This window comes from Gymnoscopelus microlampas (genome assembly GCF_963454915.1).
Source record: "Gymnoscopelus microlampas genome assembly, chromosome: 2".
In the NCBI taxonomy this organism is placed as follows: Eukaryota; Metazoa; Chordata; class Actinopteri; order Myctophiformes; family Myctophidae; genus Gymnoscopelus; species Gymnoscopelus microlampas.
This window is the reverse complement of record NC_139939.1, coordinates 39,873,121-39,882,125: the sequence shown is the minus strand read 5'-3', so window position 1 is coordinate 39,882,125 and position 9,005 is coordinate 39,873,121.

The window sequence follows — 9,005 nt, the reverse complement described above, 5'->3', positions numbered from 1 at the left end:
CGGCCCAGCCCATAGGAGTACGCGTAATAACAAATATCACCCTCCCAGTTCGGCTTCCGTCCCCCGAACACGAGCCAAATTGTGTTCGTATAGACACTCGTCAAAGCTGCATGCACTGCGGTGGATTCGAACCCCTAGACTCCAAAGCCACGCCTTCCTAGCCTCGTTCCCAGCCTTTACACTCATCTGCGAAAAGAAAAACCTGGTCACGACCTAATGCAGAGAGTGTCTATAGGGGCTATCTTTTTCGACCAATCACAACACTTGTTTCATTCACGGAGAATGTAAACAGATTTGTAAAGTGTCAACGTCATGGGCGGTACCTCCGCCAAATTCTGGTACTCCCGTTTAGACACTCAACCGGCTATGTCTTGCCCAGCGTGACGCCACCACATATTGTGTGCTTGCAGCAAGTGCTTGTCAGCTCTGTCCATAACTGTAGTCCCAGGCTTCCAGAAGGCGGCATACCTGTTTCCTGTTCCAGTTCACTGTCCCATAACTTCATTTGATTGGCAGATTTGAACAGGAAACACAAATGACACCTTTATGCGTGTTTCCCATTCAAATCTGCTGTTGAGCCAATCAAATGAACTTATGGGAAAATGAACTGGAACAGGAAATGGGTATGCCACCTTCTGGAAACCCGGGACTACAGTTGAACACAGAGGGCCCTATTTTTTTAAAAACATTTTCAAATAGTTCAAATAGCCAATCTACAAGCTCACAAGTCGATGTAGATACTAGACATTCTAGTTGAACTATTTGAAAATGTTTTTAAAAGTAGAAAAAATGTCAAAGAAGTTGAGGGATAATGGGTAAGGCACCGGCAAAAATAGGGCCCAGAGCCTATTTCATGGAGTTGAAAAGATTTCCTTTGTTACAATGTATTTTACAATCTGTGATTGACCACTTGGTGGGGCTCAAAACCTATATTGACTATTTTTGTATAGTTGGACACTGACAGATGTATCTGCTAACTATACTTTGTTACTTTTTATGTTAAGGGATTTTGTGTTATCTACGAACTGATCAAAATTATCAAATGGAACACCGCTTTTTTTTTTACATTTTAAAGATGTATATTTAAATAAATAAATTCAAAAATCATGAAAACTTGTCAGATTATTGACCTGTCCTCACACAGTCGTTCAATTGGATATTACGGTAATAATATGTGCTGGTCGCATAACCAGGGAGCCTTTCATAAAACAGGACTATTTTTTATTAATTGTGACATCTTTGTTCATGAAGAGACGGTCATCCTCATGTTTAAACTTTTCTTAATGTTTGGAAATACAAACAGAAGCACTGTTTACATTCACAGAAAGTAAGAGAGAGATTATTTATGCGAAAATAAACCAAAGCAATGTGAATAACTGTATACATAAAGGGATGAGTGTGTGAGAGCAGCATAGAAATGTGTTTCTGTGTGTTCAGGATGAACACAGCGTAATTGTAACATTTCAAATCTGTAACTTTTGTCGACACAGCGGCACACAAGAAGCCTGCGAGCCTGAGTGAGTTTACCGATGAAAGACAGACGGTGGGAGTAGGATAAGGGAGCACCTCATTAGGTTGTCCAGTTTTCCAAGCTTATAGAGTACAACACTTGACTCTCTACAAAGCCCTTTCAACCCCAACCCCCCCACGGGCCACCACATCTTCATCTCCGCACCCACCCCCATCCCACATCCCACATGACACATGCACGCGCACACACACACACACACACACACACACACATACACACACACACACACACACACACACACACACACACACACACACACACACACACACACACACACACACACACACAGATGTACACCTGTCCTGGTCACTGGACAGCTGCGCTCTCATGGATCAGGGTTCAGAATTGGTGACATCATTGTGGTGTCCGGGTTCAGCCTCCAGCCCTCCCAGAGAGACACGTTGAGCAGGAAGCCCCAAGTTGACCTCTCCTGTATCTCCTGCTCTAAGCTGGAGCAATGGCTGTAAACTCTCAGGCCTGGAAAAACCAAAGCAGAATATGCACTCCTATGAGGTGAGGAGAGGAATAAAACACCAAATGCCTGACCCCCCTCCACCATCCATACACCCCAATAACCGAGAATCCTTACTACTAGGTTTCAAGTGATTTACCGCTACAAATGTGACTCATAACATCATTCTGACATCATGGATTTCATATAACGCTGTGATATCTGCCATGAAAACAGGCAACCTCACCCCTGGTCAGGTTACTGGAGAGCATTTTATGTCCAATTGTTATACCTTTAAATGCATCGCAAACTGATGTACTAAATCCTCTCTATTTCTTTCCGTTAATGACCACCGCAGCTCCTCTCCTTTTAACATTTGACCCCAGAATTCCCATATGTGTTCTCGGTCGCATGATCATTTTCGTGGCGAACCTTAATCAGCTAATCAGCCACCACAATGCTTTGTTTGGGCACAGTTCTATTTTTGCGCCAATACCCCCACGCCCCCTCCCCCTAACCCCCCTGGGCCGATGTGGTGTTTGGAGGCCAAACCAGGAAGCAGGGTGATGTCATGATGACTATCGCTTACAATAAGATAGGCAGAGAGCTCCAGATGTACACCCCCCCCCCCCCCTCAGGGATGACCTCACCCAGGGGTATGCTGATGGGAACATCTGTGAAGATCGAGGGAGCAGGATGGAGGTTTGTTCCCCTGGAAGACAAATACAGAACAGCCTAAAGCCTTCTGTGATATTTAGACCTGAGGCCGATTCTAAAAACGCCTTCTAAAACCTAACCATAGTTTTCTGAAAACGTTCAAATACTTACTAAAAATAAGAAATAAAAAATGATGTTACTATATTATAGCAACAACTAATGAGACACAGAGGTGGCATCCGGATTGAAAGGTATAACAACGTATAGGTAGCAACAGGTCTCAATGGGTTAATAGGAATCATTTTATGATGAGTCCTCATCCAGCTACGAATGGTGGCTTTGTATAGATCTGTAGGCTATATAGAGGTAAGGAGAAAGAGGGAGAGAGAGAGAGAGAGAGAGAGAGAGAGTGTGCGTGCGTGCGTGCGTGTGTGCTTGTGTGTGTGGGGGGAGCACTCTTGAGTACTGAGTGTTGCCCTGAAGGACTGTGTCTGAAGATCTAACAGGTCTCACAAGGGCAATAATTCAGGGATATAGTCAGGAGTGAAGCGCCTGCCCATGGTTATTTGACCAACATCAGTTAGACATGCCGCAGTAAAAGTTTTTTAACTGGATAAAAGAGAGAGCACCTGTACAGTGGAGGGACAGCTGGCTACAGATACAGGTGCACTGTCATGTGTCTATCCATGAACGAGCCCCAACAGTTGGTTGAAGTTCAACATGTCACCACCCCCATGTGCAAGAAAGCACCGTGACAGCTTTTGACTGACTGGCAGCTGCGCTATCTTGAGTGGACTTGTACCATTCCAGCAAGTGACTGAGACAGCTGCCTCTGGATCCCTCCCTGCACCCCAGGCGTTGCCACACCTCCCATGGTCCAAGCCACCCTCCAAACCCCGGGGAGGAGAGTGAGGTCTGACCACCCTAAATCACGCACCCATACCCAGCCAGCCCCTGGGATCTCTCAGCTGGGGGGAGGGGGGGGGGGGGGCAGACAGACAAAGGGGTGTGTGGAGGGTTGGACACAGCCAACGGTCCATAAGGGAGTGTCATTTTACACAGTAGGTTTAGATTAGAAATAGCTCATTGTCTGCTGAGAGGACAAGCTAATCTGACAAGTCTGTAGGAAGAACAGTGAAAACCAATCGTGTGTGTGACTGTTGTCTATGTATTGCAGGGGTGCCGCTTTGAATTCTAGGTCCTGTCACAGCATATAACTCTATACAAATGTAATAATTGTATGGTGTAAATCGATTACATCATAAAATGTAACAACCATTTCAGTTCATCTTTGAGCCCCCCTGTGTGAGAGAGAAAGAGAGAGAAAGATAGAGATATAGAGATGTAGTGATACAGGTATATAGTGACTTTCCAATTGCGTGCATGCATATGCATGTACACTACAGTATCAAACTTTCACTACCTGCTGCCAATGCTGCTTAGTAGCATTGGCCTCAAAGTGACCGTGCCTAATGATGGACAAGGCAATGAGGTTGTAGCCATGGGCTTGAGTGAGTGACACCCTCCGTGACATCCTATTGGTGCATTCTCTGTCTCTATGCAGTACGCGAAGAGGATGGAGGTGGACGGGTGTGGATGTGGGGGGTAACCGAGAGCCCTTGGAGACAGCATTCAAATATTACCACCCCAGACATTATTTCTAGAAGGACTTGCGGAAAGCTGCGTCGAGCTAGGCGCCCGTTTGAAATGTGAGCTGGCCTGATGCGCTGCCACTGTGCCTCGCGTTACTGCAAAAACTTCACCGGGGCTTGCCAAGAGTCCTCTGATGGCATTCGGGATGGCCAAATGGATTGCATGTGTGAGGCAAGCGTCATCTAAACACATGTGTGTCATTCATCGTTAAGCATTTCAAACCCGTGCTAATTCATGGAAGCCCATGGAGATATGTTGTAATCAATCCCCAAGCCATGGGCTCCACTCCTTCCTCAGTCTGGCTAGAGACAGGCAAGGATCCAAGCTTTCTAAATGGCTCCCGAACTCCGTGAGCCCTAACCTGATAGGCCTCAACTACCACTAGGTGAACCAAATGTGAATGCCCCGTGTATTAACCTATATATACACACATATATAGGTTAATACAGTGCAGTACACTGCCCCATCTTGGCCCCAAATGTACACCTCATTAAGATGTCTGTATTTGGTTGAGACACAGTAAGTAGTGTGGATGAAATGCTGCATACAGTATAGACAACAAACAAGATCACACAAAGATTATGGGTTTTGCAAGGTTACGAGCAGAAAATATTATGTGGTAATTTGTGGCACTTTTTCTAATTTCAGTGAAGATGTTTTAAAGAGAAGCTGAACTTCATATTGGCTTCTATCCTCACATTGTGCAACTTGAACCTCACTATAAAAAATATAAACCACAATTAAACACATAAGACATAATTAATAATTAATTGTTGTGCTGTCACTGCCAAAGCCCTACCAATAGCTGTCTATGGCGTGTCTCTTTGTGGGAGTCGGCACTGCTCTGAACTGTAATATAATTCAATGCACAGTTCACAGTATACTGTATGACAGCAGAGGAAATCATCATCTCAGATGCGGAGAGTTATGATCGCTCACTGTTTGGCCCAAACATGATTCTGCTGAGCTGTAGTACCCTAGGGGGTGTGCATTTTTACACTGCTCTAGTGATGTACTCTGATGCACACAGAGCTGGAACACAGACACAAGGAACTCACCTTAGCCAGAACATCCTCCCACTGAACCCTGCCAATGGCTCTGCTGGGGTTTCTCTTCATGGATTGTATGTACTGTGAATCCTGGTAATGTGCTCAGATGCAGTCAAATTGCTGTTTAAATAGATTTGCCATAGTACCTTAGAAACCTTTGATAGCTTCTTGTAGATCTCTAGATGTGGCTCTGTGGGCCTATGTGTGTAATGCACTGCCTACTTAAGGGCTGTATAATAGAATTGGATATTATAGATATCCTATGAAAGCACCTAAAGACAGTGAAGTCAAGTACAGCACAAACAAGTAATGATGATCTCTTACAGCCTGAAAGGTGTAAAGGTACTTCAACACCCCAAAATGTCTCTGTTGGGAATGGGATGTAGCTTTGTGAGGTGTGCTGCCTTAAGCTCTAGGTCTGCTAGAATTTCCCTCTACACCTAGTTTCTTCACCGAAAATAACTGATCTAAAACGCATTAGGTTCCCGGTTCCGACACTATGTGAGCTTATAGATCGGCTATTTCAGCAGAATGTTCGCCCCCAGAATAGGGACGCTATAGGGTTTGTTAAGTCTTTCAGTATATGACTGGAAGTGAATCACATAATGAGTTGACCCCATACTTACTTATAGTGGGTCCTATGGTTCTGGGCCTCCTCGGTTTGTCGCTGGACCGAGCGAGCCTCTCGGCCCCAGGTAACCCCGGGTTGCATACCTCTCCCGGTCACATGTGAATCGCCACATACAGCACGCGAGCACGCGTTTAGGGAAAAGGGAGTGGGAAGAAGCTGACCCCTCCAGTGGCCTTTGTCTTCTCCATCAGAGGCTGCCATCCTGCTGTGTTGATGGCTTAACAATGAGACCTGTCATCTAACTGCATCCACATTCAGCTCTACCATTACAAAGCATGAGCCCATCCTGAGTAATGGATAGTGACAAGAATCATTTTTTATTGAGGGAGAGTGGACAGAGCAATCATCTTTGTACATTTTATTTCTTTTTGATAACTTTATTTGTAAACTGAGATAGGGAGAGTGAAAGGAACCGCAGGGCTTTAATCTTGTAATGTGTCATTCTCCAGAGGTAGAGATTCCAATAATCTCGAGTTCCATCATCCATATGCTTGAAAACAACTTCTCATTGCCTTTCCAGGGATATCCTACCTATGAATACCGTTACTGACATAGCCTGGAAACCAGACGAAACTGCCAGTGCGGGGGAAAAAATAGCCCTCGGCAGATTTGGTCTGGCACCACTCAGTTGGATTTCACTCCCTCCGAAGTAGTTGAGGGGCCAATCAGGGCCCAGTATGCAAATATGGGGCGGGTTTATCACCAGAGCCATTTTTTAAATTTGCCCCTTGGAAATGCAGGTTCCACACAGAGATTCCAGACTAATATCTCGCAGTGATATTAGTCTGGCCATTTCAGGCTATTACTGAGACTATTAACAATACAACTGATATTGAATGTGTCACTGTGAAGCGAGCAGTGTCAGGTTCAATGTCATTTTGAATAGTGAAGTCTCATATATTGATATTTAGAAGTAGGTCTATTAGTTTGTATGATATACATGCCCACAAATGTAGCCAAACAATCTGAACCGGCTGTTTAAAAAAAGGCAAAGTTAAAGAACTAGCCTATAAAGTCAAACGACCTCTAAATCGCAACATTTCGTCTATCTCTTTCACAGACTGAAAAAAAGGGGTGCACAAAGTAGCCTAATCAAATACATTTGAGGTACAATTTATGTGATTGAATAACCCCCACAATTGCATTAAGTAGCTGTGGGTGAAACTTAATTTAGTTGTAGACCAGTCCACTCATATAAAGATGCAAATATTTGCATTGTCTACTTCCTCTGCAAACAAACGGACTAAAAGCATCTGTACTATAAGTGTACAGTCAGATAGCCCGCCATAGGAAAAAAATAAAAAAATAAATACTGACGGCTCTCCCTTTAAAAGAGTCGAGTAATCAAATTTGCCGACAAATCTTGGGTCTAATTTAGGCATGTGTAGCTCTTGTCTCTCCTCCTTCTATTCTCCTCTCATCACTGTTTTCCCAGATTTCACATTCACGTGCAGCTCTGCTCTCGCCTCACTCAGACATGCTGTCGCCAGCCGCGTGACGTAACCTGCGCTAGGAGCCTAGCTGCACTCTCCATGGTTTCCCTCCGCCGCTCTACCAGCAGTACTACTGTTGTCCTGTGGAGAATATAGTCCGTCCTCCTCGCATGCAGTTTGCTGCCCCAGCTTGGCAGCAGTGGTAGAAGAAGTACTCACTCATGTTTTACTGTTTTCAACTGTATAAAATGTATAAAAATCTTTTTAAAATAGCTGCTTGTAGATCAGCTATTTTCAAATGGCCGAAATGTGGGCTGAAGTGTAGAATGTAAAAGTAGGATGGAGTAGAAGTAAAAGTACTGAACATTGGAAATACTCCAGTAAAGTAAAAAATACTTAAAAACTAAAAAAGTACAGTACTTGAGTAAATGTACTTACTTAGTTACTTTACACCACTAGCCACAGCTTGGCAGTTGTGCAGCGCTGAACTTGACTAATGTAATGAACTTAAAATAGTTACTTTTATTTTATTCATGGCGTTAATTGTTGCTATTTTTGCATGATGTTAAACAATCTTATAATAGATTTTCATCTTTTCTTTTCCTATTTCTGGGGGTGGTTTGTTAAAAAGGTTTAATAAACACCTTTAGGCCTATAGTGACGAATGGACAAAATAAGAATGATCTAATAGGCTACAGTACAGGTAGGCTATTAGGCCTATCTGATAACATCATTTTACTCTCTGAAGGATACTCATTTCCTGACCTTAAGGTATCTGAAGCATGCATGTGTAAAACAGGCTAGCTAGCACTGACCTATCTGAACATCTGAGAGGAGGAAATGACACTTTGTGCTCCTGTCCTCTGATGCTGCCCTGCAGTCTATTTTCATGCATTAGCATGCAATATTAATGAGATGGATTGATGGAATTGTGGAAGTTTCACTCTTGACAGTGCAAACTTATTCCTTATCCCAGTGGTTCTCAAAGTGGGGTCCTCGGGGGGGTCCAAATACATATTAATGTGGGGGTCCTTGACATGAAATAGTTTGATGCACTGTCTTGTCCTGCCTGACATATAGCCTAAACGTTTCAAAACCATTCACAAATGCATGATATCTTCCCTCTGGCGGCCTAGTGTGCAGACCCAGTGTGGTGTGTGTGCATCCATACAGGCTTTGTCTTGAGGTGAGAATTTGAGATGATGGCATGTACCGGCATGCTCCAGTGCTTAGCCCTTCTCTTAGACACTTTTGTTCTCCTGACAACATAAATAGTGCTTATCATATCCCAATCAAAGCATGAGGCAAGCTTAACACAGTGCAGTTCAGGAGTTCACCATCAGATAGCCCACAGCCAACTAGACGTACCCTATCTGTCTGTCACTACATCTACTGCCCAGAGATTACAGTCTGTTTGGAGAGTCAGTAGGCCGCTTTGTTTTAGGTGTATATGGGTCAAACCACTCTTTGCAGAGTGACGTTTTATGAAAAAGAAAATAAACAAATATGTTGCCATATATGATTCTCCAGTGTTATTTTTGGAAAGAGCTGGGTCCCATAGAAAATGCCCCCCTCCAAAACAAAAAAAAACATGTTGGCT